This window comes from Schistocerca gregaria, chromosome 8 (assembly GCF_023897955.1).
Source record: "Schistocerca gregaria isolate iqSchGreg1 chromosome 8, iqSchGreg1.2, whole genome shotgun sequence".
Lineage (NCBI taxonomy): Eukaryota > Metazoa > Arthropoda > Insecta > Orthoptera > Acrididae > Schistocerca > Schistocerca gregaria.
In genome coordinates this window covers 384,893,976-384,914,825 of record NC_064927.1, presented here as the reverse complement: position 1 = coordinate 384,914,825, position 20,850 = coordinate 384,893,976, and the positions used below count along the sequence as shown (strand labels likewise).

Sequence of the window (20,850 nt, the reverse complement as noted above, 5' to 3'; positions counted from 1 at the left end):
CGCAACAACACGGAGAACTGAGCTCAAGTCGCTTAACGATCGAAGCTTTGTTATCGCCGAGTTGTTACCACTTTGGGCGAACCAGAGATCAACAAAGTGGAAGGATGTTGTTAGCTAAAATACTAAATATAGAGGCATTAGAAACACTAACAAGGGGAGGCCACGACGTTGGGAATGCGGATTTACTTCAAACTTCGTACACTCGTAGTGCTCCATGGGACTACAAAATGTGTAAGCAGTAGCGCGTTCTTCTCAAGAGTTATTGATAAAATCGCTAGATTATTTCGGTCGTCGAATATATATTTGTGCGTGGCCATTTTCACCATCAAGCGGCTGCGGCTGATTGGTGCCGGCACGGTATCTCAGCGTGTTCGGTCAGAGCGTTAGCCACCCTTTATAATGAAAGAACTGAGCGAACAGATGAAGGAGCAAACTGCACGGGTATCATAGGGCGTACGCCCTGAACAAATTCAATGATAAATATAGAACAAAATGTCCAATTTAAAAAAAAAAATGTGTTTGGCGTTCGAGCCGCTGGATAGCTGGATCGAGTTTCATTCATAATTTTTTTTTATATTTTTATTTTCAACACAGTCGTTTTCTTTATTATTTATACTACAATTGATGTAATGGGGAAAATACGTCTAATCGGATGAGCTTTTATTAAATTTACACTGTTGTTTGTCAGTCTACTAATTTTTATTATCATAAATAATGTAATATTCATAACTACCGACTAGTAAACGACCAAACGCATAAAGTGCTACTGAAAATGTATGTTTGTCCGTGATTTGAGAAATCCCTTATGCCTGGAAGGAGCCCGAAACGACGTGTTAGCTCCAAGTTTGGACCGGCACAGACGGCTTTCGAAAGACGTACAATTAATCGGCGCTTTCGACATTACGAGTTCAAGTTGCAGGATGGTATTTTTCGTAAAAAATGGCGAACATAAAGTCAAACAGCACCAGCTGCATTGAATAAATGCAATGTTTCCGCGTACGTAAGGTCCTTTGACGTTTTCCGTGGAAAAACAAACTTCGTTAACATTTTCAAAAACCTCTCTTTCAGACGAGTTTTGGAAGCAAACCATGCATAACGCAGTATTTCCTTAATAATCGGCGCTGATAATTTGTTATGCAGTATCGAGTGTATTTTAATAGCGTTTTCTGAGGAGCCATTTCTCGTTCTCTTTCATTAAATACGAACAGTTTTGAAGACACGGGCAAGCATACGTTTTCAGTAACACTTTATGCGTTTGGTCGTTTACTAGTCGATAGTTAAGAATATTATATTATTTGTGATAGTAAAAATTAGTAGACTGCCAAGTAACATTGTAAATTTTGTAAATGTTCATCCGATTACACGTACTTTTCCCATTACATAAATTGTAATATGAATAGTAAAGAAAATGACTGTGTTGAAAATTAAAAAAACTGCCGAACGGAACTCGATCCAGCGATCCAGCGGCTTGAATGCTAAACACTTTTTCTTTTTTTTAAAAAAAAGAACATTTTGTTCTGTATTCGTTGAATTTGTTCAGGGCGGACGTCCGATGACACCCGTCCAGTTTGCTCGTTCATCTGTTCGCTCAGTTCTTTCATTACAAAGGGTGGCTAACGCTCTGACCGAACACGCTGAGCTACCGCGCCGGCACCAACCAGCCGCAGCCGCTTGAGGGTGAAAATAGCCATGCACAAATATATATTCGACGACCGAAATTATCTTGCGATTTTCTCAATAACGCTTGAGAAGTACGCGCTGCTGCTTACACATTTTGTTGTCCTCATGGAGTACTACGAGTGTACGAAGTCTGCATTAAATCCACTTTCCATACGTCATGGCCTCCCCTTGTATGACCGGCCGACCGCCGCGTCCTCCTCTGCCAGTGCCGTCATTCTGATGTGGTATGAGTGGCGCGCCTAGCGCAGTGCACTCCCACACTTCGTAGCCGCTACTTCTCACTCACGTATCTCTACAGTTCTCAACATCCAGTTCCAGACCCCCGACCAAGGAAAATTCGAGAACCGAATCAGAGTCCTCTGCACCCACAAGCTGACTACTTATCAACGGAGGCGCACCATTAGAAAGACTAGAAGGGAAATGCCGGTCGGGGTGGAAGAGCGGTTCTAGGCACTACAGTCTGGAACCGCGTGACCGCTACGGTCGCAGGTTCGAATCCTGCCTCGGGCATGGATGTGTGTAATGTCCAGAGGTTAGCTAGGTTTAAGTAGTTCTAAGTTATAGGGGACTGATGACCTTAGAAGTTAAGTCCCATAGTGCTCAGAGCCATTTGAACCATTTGAACTAAAAGGGAAATAAAATGTATCAGAAACCTTATAAGAAGATGGGCTCATATGTATGTGCATGACATGCAATTGAAGCAAATCACAATTGCCACCTGGGACCATACATCCGAAAGTCTCTTGGCACTCACGTTTCACCTCGGTGAAGCTTAGTAGACGTCATGTGACCTCTCTCATGTGCATGAGGCAGGGATATGGGTATTACCCATCCCGGCTAGACACGCTCAACATCATCGATTCTGAATCTCTGTTGAGGACAGAACGGCGTTCACGGAACTGTACCACGCCATACTGGTGCGTCCCAAGTACCCTGCCACACAGGCAGTCTCGTACAACTGCCTTACTTCACCGGTTTTTATATATATATGTATATACCCAGGTCTGACCTATATCTCGTGTTCCTATGGAACCAACCCGGTTCGGAAACTGGGGCTTTTGTTTGAGGATATGGTTTTACTCTGCATTAAGAAAATGTCTTTGTAAACAGGGCCGTTATCCAGTTTCAATCGCAAGTTGCTGTGGATATCATTCTCCTCTGTACCCGGCCCAGTTCGAAACCTGCGGTCGTAATTCTATGTTTTTAAAATTTATATAGTGAACTTATCTATGTACTTCACTTTCTTATCGTTGTTCTATTGTGAGAATTGCACTAACGTTAGCCGGACACCGTTCTAATTGTGGTGTTCGACTTTTAGTATTTTTAATTTATATTTTATATTTATGTTTGTATATTGAACTCTTTTCATTGTTCTATCATGGAAATTGCAATTATATTAATATGGCACTTTTGTGGGAAATAAGGATTAAAAGAGGATATCAGGGGAAGAGACTCCATACACTCAAAAACTATTCTCAACAGTCATAGACTAACGAAACAGAATAAATAACAACGAATGCTTCTTATTGGACCATATTAGAAATACCTTCGTTTCGCTGGGAGTCCTGAACCGTTAGCCTGCAGTGCAGATGAATTACAAGGAATGTCAAAACTTTATAGAAAAATTTTGAAAACAGGCTTGGAAATATACGACTACGCTAACAAAGCGTAATGAACGCATTAGCAATGAAGTTGTACAATCAGTGGACTAATTTTGCACCTAGGTTACTTGCTCACAACTGGATGGAAAGGAAAAAGGGACAGAAACGCAGTTCCGGACACAAACCTTAGCCAATGGCGTCTTCAAAATGGGATATGCCAAAGCGTAGGATCAGCACACCGCTCTCCAACCTGTTGTCTGTTAGCATACCTTGGAACAACTGTTTCTCATTCAAATAGCACCTCAGCTGATATCACGATTGTCAGCGCACACCGTTTAAATGCCCCCAAGAAGCAGAAAACCCAAGTCCTCTGCACAGTAAAAACCAGCACTCACATTTTTCTGTTTTTGTTCCAAATCAGCCTTCTCTGGCTAGTTTCTAAATATGTACTCTTTAACATGGTTATTTCCGTTTTCCTTATCTTAGTTTTCGTTATTTAGTGTTCTGAAAATTAAATTTCTTCGTGTTCGAACTGGAAAATAGGGATTCTGATATTCGTTCCGGTCCAGTAAATACCATCTGCTATACAATAGCGTCAAGACCTCGTTGAACATCATTTTGTGTTCTTTGTCAATACAAGCCAAGAGGTATGATTAAAAACTTTTGGAACCGCACAACATACGTTATGTCGAAACTTTGTCGCGTGATACAGTGTTGCCGTTGCAGATAAGTTTGGTAGTCTAGTATGCCCTGGGTGGCTATGGTAATCTAGAGGAAGACTGAAATGGGACTCGTACTAACAGAACACAGCATGTTGTTCTCAATGTAGAGACGTCTACAGGTGTTAAAGTAACCTCTGGCGTGCCACAGGGGAGTGTTATGGGACCATTGCTTTTCACATATATATAATTGACCTAGTAGATAGTGTTGGAAGTTCTATGTGGCTTTTCGCGGATGATGCTGTAGTATACAGAGAAGGTGCAGCATTAGAAAATAACAGAGAAATGCAGGAAGATCAGCAGCAGACAGGCACTTGGTGCAAGGAGTGGCAACTGACCCTTAACACAGACGAATGTAATGTACTGCGAGTACATAGAAAAAAAGATCCTTTATTGTATGATTATATGATAGCGGAACAGACACTGGTAGCAGTTACTTCTGTAAAATATCTGGGAGTATGCGTACGGAACGATTTGAAGTGGAATGATCATATAAAATTAATTGTTGGTAAGCTGGTTGCCAGGTTGAGATTCATTGGGAGAGTCCTTAGAAAATGTAGTCCATCAACAAAGCTTGTGGCTTACAAAACACTCGTTCGACCTATACTTGAGTATTGCTCATGAGTGTGGGATCCGTACCAGGTCGGGTTGACAGAGGAGATAGAGAAGATCCAAAGAAGAGCGGCGCGTTTCGTCACAGAGTTATTTGGTAAGCGTGATAGCATTACGGAGACGTTTAGCAAACTCAAGTGGCCGACTCTGCAAGAGAGGCGCTCTGCATCGCGGTGTATAGCTTGTTGTCCAGGTTTCGGGAGGGTGCGTTTCTGGATGAAGTATCGAATATATTGCTTCCCCCTACTTATGCCTCCCGAGGAGATCACGAATGTAAAATTACAGAGATTCGTGCGCGCACGGAGGCTTTCCGGCAGTCGTTCTTCCCGCGAACCATACGCGACTGGAACAGGAAAGGGAGGTAATGACAGTGGCACGTAAAGTGCCCTCCGACACACACCGTTGGGTGGCTTGCGGAGTGTAAATGTAGATGTATATGGAGAACTATACGAACGGTGTCTTGTCAGTGGGAACATGTGCCAGTCCGGCTGGAAAATGACCTTCAAGTTGATGACGGTAGGGATCGCTCTGGTAAGTAAAGCCAATTTCTTCCTTGTCCTCGGCCAAATTGCATTTTGACCTGTACAAGTGAATCTATGTGCGCGGGTATCCTGTAACTGACACTTTCTGCACAGAAAACTTGATGTTGAAACTAATGTTATGCAATTTCACTCTAACTGGACCTTACATCTCAGCTACGCCAGCGTAGAACAGCTGAATTGAACATAAGGGAAATAAATAAACAGAAGATTAATAATGGCCTGGAGTGTCTTTGGTAGATTGCTTAGAGGGGTTCAAAATTAAGAGTTCCTAATACTGCTTAAAAGTAACAAATAAACGAATTGAGAATCAAACTGGAGTATAGCAGGAGGCAGAATTCGGTTCGTTGTTGGGACACTGAGAAAAGGGAGCTTACTTACAAAACACGTGAACGACCTGCTATATCTCCCGAGGGGAGATGCTTGATAAGCAATAATAAGACACATGTAGACAAAAAAAGAGTTTATTGCAACCACAGGAGAGAGATTTATTGACAAAGGAAAAAGTCTTCTCATTAAAAATGATAAAACTTCTCAGACTCTAACAGGCATACTCCCGGAACACACAGTGAATAAACGTGGTGGGGCATGAAGACTATGTCACTGATAACCCCTAACGATGGAGGCTGTGCTTTCGGCGAAGTTGACCGACAGGTATGCCTCAGGATATCGCCGGAAGTCGTAGGTCCCTCTGCGGTCGTTTCCTACCGGGTTCTGACTAATGAGCTGCTAAGAGCTGACGCATGAATTGGCCCAGGGCTTCGGTGGAGCGAAATGACAACTTGTTGGTTTGCACCATCCTATATAGCCGAGGCGAGGAGGAACTCGTTGCCGATCCGGTTCTGCATCCGTGACACCACGCAGGAAATAGGTCCCTGGTGCTCGTTCTGTCATCTGCCGCCCTTGTTCTGATGGACGCAGTCCGGGGAGTCAACGCCTTCTACATATGCAACTCCGTGGTGCATCAATGTCTGAGGGGTTGCCGCTCCGATTAAGCGAACGTCGACTTATGACACGACCCATCCTAGAATACTGGTCATGTATGTGGGTCTCGAACCAAACAGGACTAATAGAGGATATTGGACGTGTGCAAAGAACAGCACTGATGAGAGAGCGCCTTGGAGATGCTGAAGATAATCGGAAATTATCCCGGGAAAGACCTATTTAGAAAGTTTCAAGAACGAGCATTAAGAGGCGAACCTAGAAATACATCACGACCCTTCTACGTGTCTCTCCCGTAGGGAACACAAGGACAAGAACAGTAAAATTATAGCGTGAACAGACGCATATAATTACGTAAATAATAATTAATTGAAACCCTCAGCTGCTGACAGGTGTTGTAGACATACATTGATGGGGACAGCTGAAAATGTGTGCCCCGACCGGGACTCGAACCCGGGATCTCCTGCTTATCTGGCAGACGCTCTATCCGTCTGAGCCACCGAGGACACAGATGAATAGCGCGACCTTAATGGGCGCGAGTAATGAGTGGATGGGCAAAGTATCTATTTGGAACATTATGTATGTAGAATGTGGACAGTTGGGAATGTGGCCCTCACGGGAAGCGTGCAAGGGATAAGTCCCTGAACTCGCGCTATTCATCTGTGCCCTCGGTGGCTCAGACGGAAAAAACGTCCGCCATGTAAGCAGGAGGTCCCGGGTTCGAGTCCCGGCCGGGACACACGTTTGCAGCTGTCCTCATAAACCTGTCGGCAGCTGAGGGTTTCAATTAATTACCATTTATTCTAGAGAATCTGTACGGTTATCAATAGTATCTGTTCTATCTTCATATTTAATTATGTGTCCTATGGACAGTACACAGATGGAATAATACAAAGTCCCATTGAGAGGTGGAGTGGGAAGTACGTTCTACCATACACCTTACAGTGGTTTTCGGAGTACAAAATTAGATCTACCCCAGACAAGGCCAGGTGACGGCTGAAAAACAGTGCAACAAATAGCTCACCAGGAGACACAGCCGATAAGTATGGAATCCAGCCCAAGACGATGAAGTTAGTCTGTTGACTAGGAACTGCTTGCCACTATGCTTAATCGACTTGCTGCTTGCACAAATGTTGAGGACGACTATTTCTTCCACTTCGAAGATTCCGTAAGGAATACATGGACACCGGCCCAGTATATAGTAAATTTCTTTCGTTTACTCTCAACACCAGACGACGTGCTGCCCTATTTCTGGTTCATAAGGACTAATTTCTATGTACCTCGGAAATACTAGTTCCTCGAATGCCGTGTTTGGTTTTGTCCTTGTGACATAAGAAAGTCAGTTATTTGTGAGCGTCAGGAAACGACACAGCAACGACCGTTCGCCCAGTGGACGCTTCTCCCCCACGCACTCTGAGGTAACCGCCTGCTCCAACCGTTGCGTGTTATGCCGGGTGGCCTTCACATGGGCTGAGATTTCGACCCGTTATTACCGTTCTTCTGGCAGAGCCAGCTGTTCCACGTCCTTCAGCCGTTTGAAGCGTTTTGATGAGCACGAGGCAAGTCTAATTTCTACATCATCTATTTATGGAGGTTACGCTGTTTTTCTCTGCACGAGCGCAGGAAAGTTAAAAGTTCTTACGGCAGCAATTTTGATACGTGGTTAATCAACAGAGGTAATCTGATTTTACGAGGAGCCTTCAGTAAGTGATCCAACACCTTTTTTTCTGATACCAGGTTGATTTTTTTCAGGGTAACGATACCTCATATTATTCCCCACTCTTTTGGCTATAAAACTCAGTTCTTCAACATTATCTCAATCTAACGAGACGACCTTATGACACCTTGCTGGAAGGGCGTGTATGCCTGCTGATATGGTTGGCAGCAGGGCACAGGAGCTGCTGGAGTGGAAGGCTAAGCAACAAATTGAGGATAGAATATAAAATTTAATTTATTACGCAAGAAAATTCATGCAAGGTACTGGTAACAACACATTGGCATATAACGTATTCAATTTTAATGTACATCAGCTGATTTAACATGAAGGATCAACAAGTTATCTAACATCAATCTGCAAATATGAGATTTAAACGTTTCCCAAAATTTTAATGTTTGTAAAATGTTATTACGAAACACAGAAAATTACCAAACTGATCACCGTATTTAAGCCTTGCATGATCTAATGGGCACAATGGCTTACAGGAAATAATATCGCAGACGTATAGCAATATCTGCCAACAACAGTACCCACAGAACTCTTTCTAAAACCACACCGTGAAATGACGTCAGAGGGGTTTCCAAAACAGTTTAACACTCAACAGTAGTGAGAAAGAGAAAAGGGCAAAAAAACGAACACACACGGCCCTTACAATTAGCCTTGAATAATTCCTAGCTTTAGTTAAGATTGAATTAATTTTAATCCAACAGGTAAACAGAGGTGTCACAGTAGACTAAACTTTACTTGACTAGCATGACAATTTGGGCGTCCCTTAACTGACATAAGTTCAGTAACAAACTGAAATGCAATTTAAAGACACTCAAGTAAGGGTATTGTGAAACACTTCATCAACAATGTAAGCAAACACGCCCACATAGGCACTCCATTTCATACGTAAATCAACCAGGGCACAAGTCAATATTTCGACACTCGACGTGGGAAGACGCTCAGCAGCGCAAGCCAGAATACGACAGAAAGAAGTCTCGCTGTAACTCCACCAGATGAAGATGCACCAAACTAACGGCTCACCTGTAACAATATTAATCCAAATGCCGCTAATAAGGTAATGGCCAGAATGCACCAGCCCGTAGCCACAGCGTGAGGAAGGTTGAACTCGTAAACGGAACGAACGACCGAGTCACTGCAGCACCTCCAGTTCCGCTGCTCGGCCCCCACAATGCAGCTGCCACACTCACACACTTGCCGAAGCGACTTCCGCGGTCTTCCGGCGTCGCTCCGCCTCGGCCTGCTCGTCTCTCCCTCTGCACGAGACTGCCTTTTTGCCTTCCCTTACGGAATCCCAGAGGGCGCACCAACCCGCGCACCGCAAAGCGAATCGAAAAAAATTGAACACTCTACACCGGAACAATCAAAACGCAGGAGCACACGGCACACCTGGATGGCACTACTCTACTGGTTGACATCGGACCAACCGTCGGAGCCAATCAATATCTTGCTCCTTTAGTAACCTCCCCATCATCCACACACAGCTTCCCGCGGAGTGCATCCTTCATTGGGACAGACAGATGGAAAATGCGAGATCTGGGCTGTAGGGTGAATGAGGATGAACAGTCGAATGAAGTTCTGTGAGCTTATCTCGGGTGCAAAGACGTGGGCCAGACATTCAGAGAAAGAGAAATTCATTTGCATTTCTCTGGCGGAGAACAGGGTGAAGTCGTTTCTTGCTGAGGGAAGCATAGCTATTGCGGGTGGCCGGCACGCGGGAAATCGGACACGTTTCCGCGATCTTCTTGCGATGATGACAAACCCCTCGCCTAACGACTCGCGGTGCTTTTGTTTACTGCCACGTTTCCGTAGATATTCTCCAAGCGCCTGTGAATATCTGTAATGGTATCCTCTAAAGGAAACTCAATGGCAGCTCTCTGGAACACATCTCCACTAAGGTACTATAAACATCAGCTGGCTGTTGCTTCTTCCGTATGGCTCCTCCCCTAACCATCATGTAATATCACGAAAGGTACTCATTAACAAATGGTTCAAATGGCTCTGAGCGCTATGGGACTTAACTTCTTAGGTCATCAGTCCCCTAGAACGTAGAACTACTTAAACCTAACTAACCTAAGGACATCACACACATCCATGCCCGAGGCAGGATTCGAACCTGCAACCGTAGCAGTCCCGCGGTTCCGGACTGCAGTACCTAGAACCGCACGGCGACCGCGGCCGGCTACAGATGCCATTTTGAAGACTGGATACAAGGCCACCACCTATCGGAACTTCATGAAACAATAAAGGCTGAAGCGGGAATATGCCACAATGTCCCACGACAAATTCCACATTTTTCAACAAAAATTGGCCGTCAGAAAAATGTGCTGCATTGCTTATTGAATGCCCCTCATAATAACGTATTTGACCCGTGACCGGGGTGATTGCTTTCTTTTTTTTTCTGAAAGAACTTTTCTATCACCAGGTACTAATTAGACATCGGCGATGGTTCTCATTTAACCTAGTAGTTGTATTCTATGTGAATCGTTTACTGTGAACGGAATAGATATAGCACCTAAATGTATATTACTGCCTATTACAATTGCAAAATCAGTAAGGACAGCAAGTAACGAAATGTTACTTGTTGTGCATACACAGTTAAGAACACACAAAGCACACATGATTAAATTTGTAGGTGCTTTTGGCATATATACTGCGCGAACTGTAGTACACGGCGGCACCACCTTTGGCAGCAACAACAGACCGGGACTCGAACGTGGGACGTTTGTTTTTCACAGAAGAGTGCTCTACGGACTGAGCTACCCCCGCACGACTCACGACCCACCCAGCCACTGCTCAGCGGACTATTTTCATTCTGCGTATTTTTACCGCGTATATGCATGTATTATTCATCGTCTTGGTTGGTTAAGCATCAAAATAATGATCCTTGGCATATGAGCTCATCACTGGGTGACCATACGATTTGTTCCCCTTGTGTATAAAGTCAGCTCCAGAAATACTTTGCGAACATCATTAATACCCCGTCGCACTCTATTTTGTATTCCACGTTAAATGGCAAAACACCAGTAACAGCCACGATCATCTAGCTCTCCCATCAGAGAAAAATAAAGCGACTTGACCATCCACAAGACGGAAAGTGAAGATGATTTAGTGGTGGCAGACACAACCTGAACACAGGTTCGTTCAAGTAGGGGAACACAAAGAAAGATATTGCGTATTCTGTAGTCTCAGGAGCAAGCTATATAATCTATGTATAGGGGTGAGCCAAGCAGTCGGTTGATCAATAGACTAATCAAGGGTGTAGGGGAAGAGGAGGGACCGTACAACAAACAGCGGGAAGAGTTGACGTATGATACAAAAATAGAAGTCTGTTACGCAAAAGAATTTACTTGTGACTAAGTAAACAAACATATGCACTGAAATCAGAGAGAAATATAGCATCTTTGTATTAACATTGGCACTATATTTGACAGGTTGGCACAAATTAACTTAAAAATTAAAAACGTCTCAAAATGAATATTTTATGGTAACTAGTCTAACAACCCTACCACAACAAAGGTCAAAAATTAATTATGATTGTAGTGTTGCTCACGCTGCTAAATATTGCATTTTCGGTCAACAAAAACTTATATTATGTGGCAAGTGTCATTAGAGCACAGTTCATAAACTCATTTCTTGAAATAATGGATAAACTAGGCACTCATCTTTTCGTGTTTCCCACGCTGGTCTCGTTTTTGAACTCATGTCTCAATCGTCGAAAAACTAGGTAGTGATGATTCCAAGGTCGGATGCAAAGAGGCCTAGGTGTTATCCTGCGATATTCAAAAGTTTTATATATGTGTTTCATAAACCATTCTTGAAGATTAAACTTTTGCAAGTTAGGACAATGGTGAGGTAAAAAAGTAATCAGCACTCCGAATTTAAGTTACAATTCTTTTTTATTACTTTTGTTGCAGTATCACGTAACTCGCTCCAAAACATCACTTCACAATATAAAACATACTTGAAAATATCTTCCTCACTGTTAAAGTTCACATTTCATAAACTGACTACTATTTGCGTCTTTTTAACATGACGACCAAAACTCAGAGTTACAAGTACGTCAAAGATCATAGTGACAACAGAAAGAATACACATAAGAATAATATATTTGCAATATATAAATATCGATGTATCTAAGTACCTCTACATTAATGAAATCAAATCTGAATGTTGTCACATAAATATGTTAACTATTTGACAGAAACACAGTAGAATAATGCTGGTATCGGCAGGTTGAGATGAGGTGCCGTAATGGTTACGTAATTCAGGTACCATTACACTGGAAAGGCGCCATACGGCTAAGCGGGAGAAAGAAATCTGATCGGTAAGAAGCTACAAATGGAGCATGCCGGTGTGGTAGCTGACTTATCTGCGTCAGAATACCCGCGGTTAGCTGTACATTGGGGGTAGACGGTTTATTTTGCAAACGCGTGGATCACAGAAGGCAATTAACGGCTCACGAGCGGTAAATGTTACGATATGTTTACAGATGCTTGCTACTCGCCGAGTGCGTGAGCTCTCGTTGCGAGGCTTTCGAAATTATGGCGCCTCGCACAATGTGCATCGAGCTGGAAACTTGACTACGCGATGCGAATGTTAAGCGGTGGCGAGTTCGGGACGATAAAAGTGAAGCTCAGCGATACAGCAAATTAATACTCGATAATTTTTACATTCAAGCCTTTCTTACCGTGAACCATGAGAGAGTCTGGTGGTCACGTTCTAATAGGCTGCGTGAATCACAATATGCTCCTAGATAAAGTGAGATTTTGTGGAATTAATGGTATAGCCAACGAAGGGCTAATATCACACCTAATCAAAAGAAAGCAGGAAGTTATACTTAGTAACTCAACAAATGCAATCAGGGGAGATTATTCCGACTCGGGAGAAATCTGAGAAACCAAGCGTGGAGTTTCCCAAAGCTCAGTCTTAGGCACCTGTTATATAAACGACTTTCCGTCTAATAGCAACAAGCAGAATTATTTTTTTGTGGATGACCCTAGTATTGTAAACAATCCAAATACACATACAGCAACAGAATAAATGGTAAATAATGTTCTACAAAGTACCATTGACTGGTTGTCTCTTTATTTCAGAAAGATTCTATATATTTATTTATGAACTAGTGATATGTGTAGCATTTAGTGAGGAAATAATAAATGGGACAGAAATTTCAAAATTTTTAGGCGTTTATTGCTGAGAATCTAATCTGGTAAAAGGACATTTTGGAAATCCTGAAGTAACTGTTTTCTGCCACATTTGCACTTGTAGTCATTGCAAATCTTGGGGAGTAAGTTGACATATTACGCATAATTCCATCCAATAATTTCATAGGATTAATGTTCCAGAGCAACTCATCTTTCAGAAATAAATTCTTCATTGCTCGAAAACATGCTGTAAGAATAATAACTAGTGATCACACACGATTTTCTTCTGAACATCTGTTTAAAGATTTGGGGATCCTGACTACTGCTCCATCTATGTTCATTCCCTCGTGACATCTGTTGTCAGTAATCCACTATAGTTCAAAGATAACAATTATGTACACAACTACAATTCCAGAAGAAAAAATAAAATACATTATTCTACATTAAGGTTGTCTTTGGCACAAGAAGATGTTCATAATGTTTCCACCGGAAATTTTGATCATTTACGCAGTGATTAAAATATTTGACAGAAAACAAGGTAAAATTTGAAAACAAACTGAAAGAGTTTCTCCTTGACAGATCCTGCTTTTCAGTAGAAAAAAGATATTACTGTAATGTTACAGGGTGGTGGGTAGGAGTAAGTAAACTACATTTTGTATAACTAAAAAAGCGCTTCTATATGGTCAGCATGTAGCCAAATTTAAAAATTAATTTATTCTGTGATTTTAAAATGACTCGTTCCACATCATTACGATTTATCGTGCGAATTATCCATGGAACACGCAACTAACTAACTAACTACGGATACATAAGACGTGTACGAGCTGCTTTCCTTCTTTGAAACATTACAGTGGTTCTTAATGGGTCATTTTCTTTTGAACAACTTTACATTACGCCGGAAAGTCAAACGTAGAAAAAAAACCACAGAGGTTGAGAGTCATGTTGAAACTATAATATTAATAGCGCATGACAACTATAACGTGTCCTGAAAACGCAGAATTCAATCCCTACGAAACAGTGACTGATGCAACGATCGTCATGCATCTAAAGACGTTAGCACCTCAGCGTCGCTGTCCCAGAAAGGCACGCTACCCGCTGAACAGTACTGAGTTGTTGGTAGACTACGTGTACGAGCAGAGTGCTCCAGAGACGGTAGGGATGGAAACCTAAACTCGTAGATTCCACATAACATTATCACGTGATCTCTGGTTGCCTCGAGGTACAATGAAGACATACTTCGTTCCCCTTGATGCTTGTTCAAGAAGCAGACTCTGCAACTGACAGCCTTTTTTCCTTCCCCTTGTGCCATATCTGTAAGGAAATTAATTAGGATTTCTGGTCTCAGTCTTGTCCGAAGAAGACTATCGAATTTTTCCCCACTTGTAAGGATTTTAAACATTGATTAAGCAGCTTACAAGGTGTATAGAGTTGTTTTGTTGTTTGTGGGAATGCAAAATCGTTCTGGAAATGTGTTTCCCCAGGAGTGCGACAGGATCAGTCTTAGGTCCGATTTTGTTTCCCTTGTATGTGAATCACATTTCGTAGGTTCTGTACTATACCGATGACCTTCACCTTTAGCTAAGTGCCTGATCTGAAGATATAAATACTACAATTTCCCAGATGAACGACGATCTGTCTTTAGCGGTAACATGGACTGAAAACCTGGGGCTTACATAAAATATAATGAACTCTCAAGTATTATTAGAAATTAATGATTTCAGAATTCCATGACGAACTGTTTCCTATTCAGCACGACGATGTTCAAATACCATATCAGAAAACAGCAGAGAACTTGTATCTAACGTTCGATGTGCATCTCTACTGGATAAAGAAACTATTGCAAAATGATAAGAATCCCGCTTGACTCTCTGCCTTACGAAAGTTTCGGAACACATTTCCATAGGATGTGACACATAAAATTGTGCAAGCATTCGTTCTGCCGAACATCAACTCAACATGGCACAATTAGCGGAAACACAACATGGTATGAATGCATCTGCAACATCCATCGATATGACCATATCAGTGCTTCATACGGCAAGTTAGGGTGGTTGCGGCAAGACAAATTACGTGGCTAACACACGCCACCTAATGTCTACTTCACCCACTCCTCAGTGCACAGGTACCTCTTTACATGCACCAGAGATTAAATGCCGTTCATGTCATCATAATCGGATCAAACGGTTCAAATGGTTCTGAGAACTATGGGACTCAACTGCTGTGGTCATTAGTCCCCTAGAACTTAGAACTACTTAAACCTAACTAACCTAAGGACATCACACACATCCATGCCCGAGGCAGGATTCGAACCTGCGACCGTAGCAGTCGCACGATAATCGGATCATAAGGATCCATTTATCTAGTATCGTTTCAGTGCCCACTACACATTCGCATATGGTACAGTTGTAGTAGAACCACGAACTTTCACATTGTCGAAAAGAGCCTCAACAAAGGTACTGTTGCAGATAATAATTCACTGCTGTCATCCAAAATCAAAACACTGACATTTAAAGGAAACGAATATTGTTTGCAAATAACTAAACAAGTAGTGCTTACAGACTGGTAGACGATGTCCCGTTACTACAGAAGCTACATTAAGCGTCTACAGTGCAGATACTGCTCGCGGAAAGCTTTCGAGCTAATCCAGAGAGGTCATTGGCCTCATGACACTCCGGTCGAGGTGGCAAAGAGGTGCTATTGCGACGTTTTCATAAAACAAGGCGACGAAGACTCATTTCATTATCCAGCAGGCTGCTACAACGCTCCTCGAAACAGTTTTTCGCACCGCGTAAATGATGACACTTTATCGCGAACATCATTACGAGTCACTGTTCAAGGGAATGAACTAGGCAGTGAATTCCTGGGGCCCACTGCATATATACCATTATAATAACAACAAAATATTAATAATAATAAAATAAAACGTGTCATACATAGTTGCACAAATCATGTGCACGGTGCCTCTAGATAGTAAGGTCAGAAATTTTTACGTTTTTGAACATCATATCTAATATTAGAGCACCCTTTTGGGTTGAAAACAACACTGCAGCCGACTCTGGAAGAGGACTCTCTGCGTTAATCAATGCACCAATAAAGGATATTTATTGTGTCTTGTATCTGGTACACGAGAACCGTAGATGATTCACTTCTCCTTCAATGTATAAATTACATACTGGGATTGATTCAATCATATTCGTCGTAGGTGAGTTGGGAATCCCCCATGAAATACGCGCATGCGCGAAATCGTTATTATTAAAGTTGCGCTCAACCAAAACTACAGCTCGATAGGTTTGGTACAGTACACAAATGGCGTAGTAAATGGTAGGATTGCTGGATGTATTGATAGCACTGGAAGGGAAAGAAACATAACTGAATGCGTGAGAGAGAATCTGGGATCCGATGACTTCACTTTGTTCTATGTTTGTCTTTTTTTACACAATTGGAGTCTCACATCGTTTTGTGTTAGTCCATCGTGTATTTTATGTCTTAACAAAATACAAATTGTGTTTTATAAGTAAAGGAAATTAGATGATCGAGGAACTTCTGCGCATTCATGTAACGAAAGCAATTGATTCTGATGCAACTGCAATTTACATGCACAAATATTAAAAAACTATACAATTATTGCTGTTATTGTGTGCTCAATAGAACGTTCTTCATCATGATTGAAGGCAAGAGTCTACCGTTCTTATTGATAAGTGTGAAAGTTGTTTATGAATAAGAGAAACATGTTCTATATAACCTCGACGAAGTGTTGAAATAATGTTTGATATGGTTTTGTCATGCGTTTTTTACCTTTATCTTTTTCAGAAAATTTCGTTAACGCTATAAGATAAATCTATATCGTCTTTCTGTTATTACCAGAAGATCCCTGTGTTTCACGTTACAAATCAACAATTTTCGAGTAAAAGCTGCATTAAAAATAGATATTTCAGCCCCCCCCCCCATGAACCATGGTCCTTGCCGTTGGTGGGGAAGCTTGCGTGCCTCAGCGATACAGCGATACAGATAGCCGTACCGCAGGTGCGCCCACAATGGAGGGGTATCTGTTGGGAGGCCAGACAAACGTGTGGTTCCTGAAGAGTGGCAGCAACATTTTCAGTAGTTGCAGGGGCAACAGTCTGGATGATTGACTGATCTGGCCTTGTAAAACTAATCAAAACGGCCTTGCTGTGCTGGTACTGCGAACGGCTGAAAGCAAGGGGAAACTACAGCCGTAACTCTTCCCGAGGGCATGCAGCTTTACTGTATGGTTAAATGATGATGGCGTCCTCTTGGGTAAAGTATTCCGGAGGCAAAATAGTCCCCCATACTGATCTCCGGGCGGGGACCACTCAAGAGGACGTCATTTTCAGGAGTTTTAGCATGGAGAGCTGCATCAAACCCGTTTGTGGACTGAAGACCACAACAACAACATTATTAAGCAACAAATAGGAAGATATCTACGCAGAACATAAACGTTACATAGGTTACGTGGTACTTTACATACGCTGAGTCAGTTTCTAGACGGTTCACCGCTTCCAATTTCTAGGAGAATGCAGTAACACACTGGTTGCATAGCCGGGGTGTCCGAGCGGTTCTAGGTGCTACAGTCTGGAACCGCGCGACCGCTACGGTCGCAGGTTCGAATCCTTCCTGTGGCATGGATGTGTGTGATGTCCTTAGGTTAGTTACGTTTAAATAGTTCTAAGTTCTAGGGCACTGATGACTTTACAAGTTAAGTCCCATAGTGCTCAGAGCCATTTTTTGAACTGGTTGTATTTGTAAACAAAGTGATCGAAATGAAGTAACGCCCGATAGGTATGCAACACGCTTAACGTATAGGTAACGTGGCTACTATCTTAACTGACCAATCAATGCTACATGGAAAACTCCCATATTCTACGCTCACTAACGATAGTCTACGGTAGCCTACGGTGGTTTTACAACTTTAGTAGCTATGAATCATCTGCCCCTATTCCAGGAATCACCAGTATTGTCAGACTCTCCTCTATGCGGCTTTAAGTAATACACTCTGTTGTGCTCCAGGCGACTTATTTCAATGGGAAAATGTTTAATAAAATGATTAGAGAGGAAAGTGTAGCTACTTGTAGAAACGACAAACCATCTCCCAAACTCTCACTGCGAACGCTGGCAAATGACTTCACTTCCTTCCCCCCCCCCCCTCCCACCCCTTCCCTCTCCCCCCCCCCCTCCCCTCCCGCGGAGCAATGCCGCGTGACAGGTGTCTGCTGCTTGGGCCCTTCACTGGCTGCTGACCTGCAGCGCGACACGGGGGCAGCGGCGCGCCCACACCAGGCCGGGAGGCTGACGGGCGCGTCCAATTCGCGGCCTCTCGCCGGCCCCGCCCAAGGTCGCCTTATTAACACACAATGTGCGCCGCTATGGGGGCCAGGTTGCCGCCTCATCTTCTTCTCTCGTCAGCCGGCATTGCTTCTGAACAGAACATAACGAATACTCCGTTTGGAGAAGAAACAGTGTGCAGTGTGTAAAGTGTAAACCTACACATACACACACACACACAGTCTGATCAAAGCTATCCAGACACCTACTGGTGGAAACTAACATAATGTCTGTACTCCCTCCACCGTCATGATGCTTTGACACCACTGGGGACACTTTCAACGACGTGTCCGGTGTCTGTGGAGGAATCGCAACACATTCTTCATCAAAAATGGAAGCTGGGATCTGAAGTGCAGTCGACTTTCCCTCTCAGGGGTGTTCCGTTGAGTTCAAGTCGGGGCACTGGCGACGCCAGATCACTTCAGGATCGTAACAGGCCACAAACCACACTCGCATATATGCTGTCCGTAAGTCGTCGTCTAATGGCTAGCGTTGCTACTTCTGCATCACGGGGTCCCGCCTTTGATTCGCGACCAGGTTTGGGATTTTCTCTGCCCGGGGAGTGGGTGTTTGTGTTGTCCTCATCATTCCATCATCATTCATGTAAGTAGCTAGATTGGACTGTGTACATATTGGAGATGAATATGTGGGCTGATGAACGCGCTGTTGAGCGCCCCACAAACCAAACATCATCATCATATATATGTTGCTCTATCATAAAATGGATTGTTATGTTTATATAGCCGGCCGGAGTGGATGAGCGGTTCTAGGCGCTACAGTCTGGAACCACGCGACCGCTACGGTCGCAGGTTCGAATCCTGCCTCGGGCATGGATGTTTGTGATGTCCTTAGGTTAGTTAGGATTAAGTAGTTCTAGGGGACTGGTGACCTCAGAAGTTAAGTTCCATAGTGCTCAGAGCCATTTGAACCATTTGTTATGTTGAAAGAAACAATCATCGTCTCCTAACGTTCCTCTGCTGAATGCAGAACACTGTACCATAAAATGCATTCTTATCGTTCCGCATATACCGTTTTCTTAAACACAATAACGGCACCACACTTAACAGCGAAAAACGTCCCATAACGTATGACCATCTCCTGCATACACTACTGGCCATTAACATTCCTACACCACGAAGATGACGTGCTAGACATGCGAAATTGAACCGGCAGGAAGAAGATGCTGCGAAATGCAAATTATTAGCTTTTCGGAGCATTCACACAAGGTTGGCGCTGGTGGCGACACCTACAACGAACTGATATGAGGAAAGTTTCCAACCGATTTCTCATACACAAACAGCAGTTGACCAGCGTTGCCTGGTGAAACGTTGATGTCATGCCTCGTGTAAGAAGGACAAATGCGTACCTTCACGTTTCCGACTTGAATAAAGGTCGGATTGTAGCCTATCGTGATTGCGGTTTATCGTATCGCGACATTGCTACTCGCGTTGGTCGAGATCCAAGGATTGTTAACAGAATGTGGAATCGGTGGGTGCAGAAGGGTAATGCCGAACGTCGTGCTGGATCCCAACGGCCTCTTATCACTAGCAGTCGAGATGACAGGGATCTTATCCGCATGGCTGTAACGGATCTTGCAGCCACGTCTCGATGTCTGAGTCAACAGCTGGGGACGTTTGCAAGACAAAAATCATCTGCACGAACAGGTCTACGACGTTTACAGCTGTATGGACTATCAGCTCGGAGACCATGGCTTCGGTTACCCTTGACGCTACATCAGAGACAGGAGCGCCTGCGATGGTGTACTCGACGACGAACCTGGGTGCACGAATGGCAAAACGTCATTTTTTTCTGATGAATCCAGGTTCTGTTTTCAGCATCATGATGGTCGCATCCGTGTTTGGCGACATCGTGGTGAACGCACATTGGAAGCGTGTATTCGTCATCGCCATACTGGCGTATCACCCGGCGTGATGGTATGGGGTGCCATTGGTTACACGTCTCGGTCACCTCTTGTTCGCATTGACGGCACTTTGAACAGTGGACGCTACATTTAAGATGCGTTACGACCCGTGGCTCTATCCTTCATTCGATCCCTGCGACACACTACATTTTAGCAGGATAATGCACGACGGCACGTTGCAGATACTGTACTGGTATTTCTGGATACAGAAAATCTCCGACTGTTGCTCTGGTCAGCACATTCTCCAGATCTCTCACCAACTGAAAACGTCTAGTCAATGGTGGCCGAGCAACTTGCTCGTCACAATACGCCACTCACTACTCTTGATGAACTGTGGTAGCGTGTTGAAGTTGCACGGGCAGCTGTACCTGTACATGATATCCAAGCTCTCTTTGACTCAATGTCCAGGTGTATCAAGGCCGTTATTAGGGCCAGAGATGATTGTTCTGGGTACTGATTTTTCAGGATCTATGCACCCAAATTGCGTGAAAATGTAATCACATGTCAGTTCCAGTATAATATATTTTTCCAATTAGTACCCGTTGATCATCTGCATTTCTTCTTGGTGTAGTAATTTTAATGGCCAGTAGTGTAGTTCGCTGTCTACATTAAACGTTATCACA

The 20,850-nt window shown here is 43.3% G+C and overlaps 1 protein-coding gene and 1 non-coding gene across 3 annotated transcripts in view; one reads left to right on the top strand and one right to left on the bottom strand.

Moving 5' to 3' along the window:
- The window catches only part of LOC126284466 (uncharacterized), a 373,454-nt gene that overhangs the window by 305,577 nt on the left and 47,027 nt on the right, over positions 1–20,850 (top strand). The window lies entirely within an intron of this gene.
- Trnai-gau (transfer RNA isoleucine (anticodon GAU)) lies at positions 6,526–6,599 on the bottom strand. The gene has a single exon. It is a non-coding gene; the product is annotated as a tRNA-Ile (tRNA).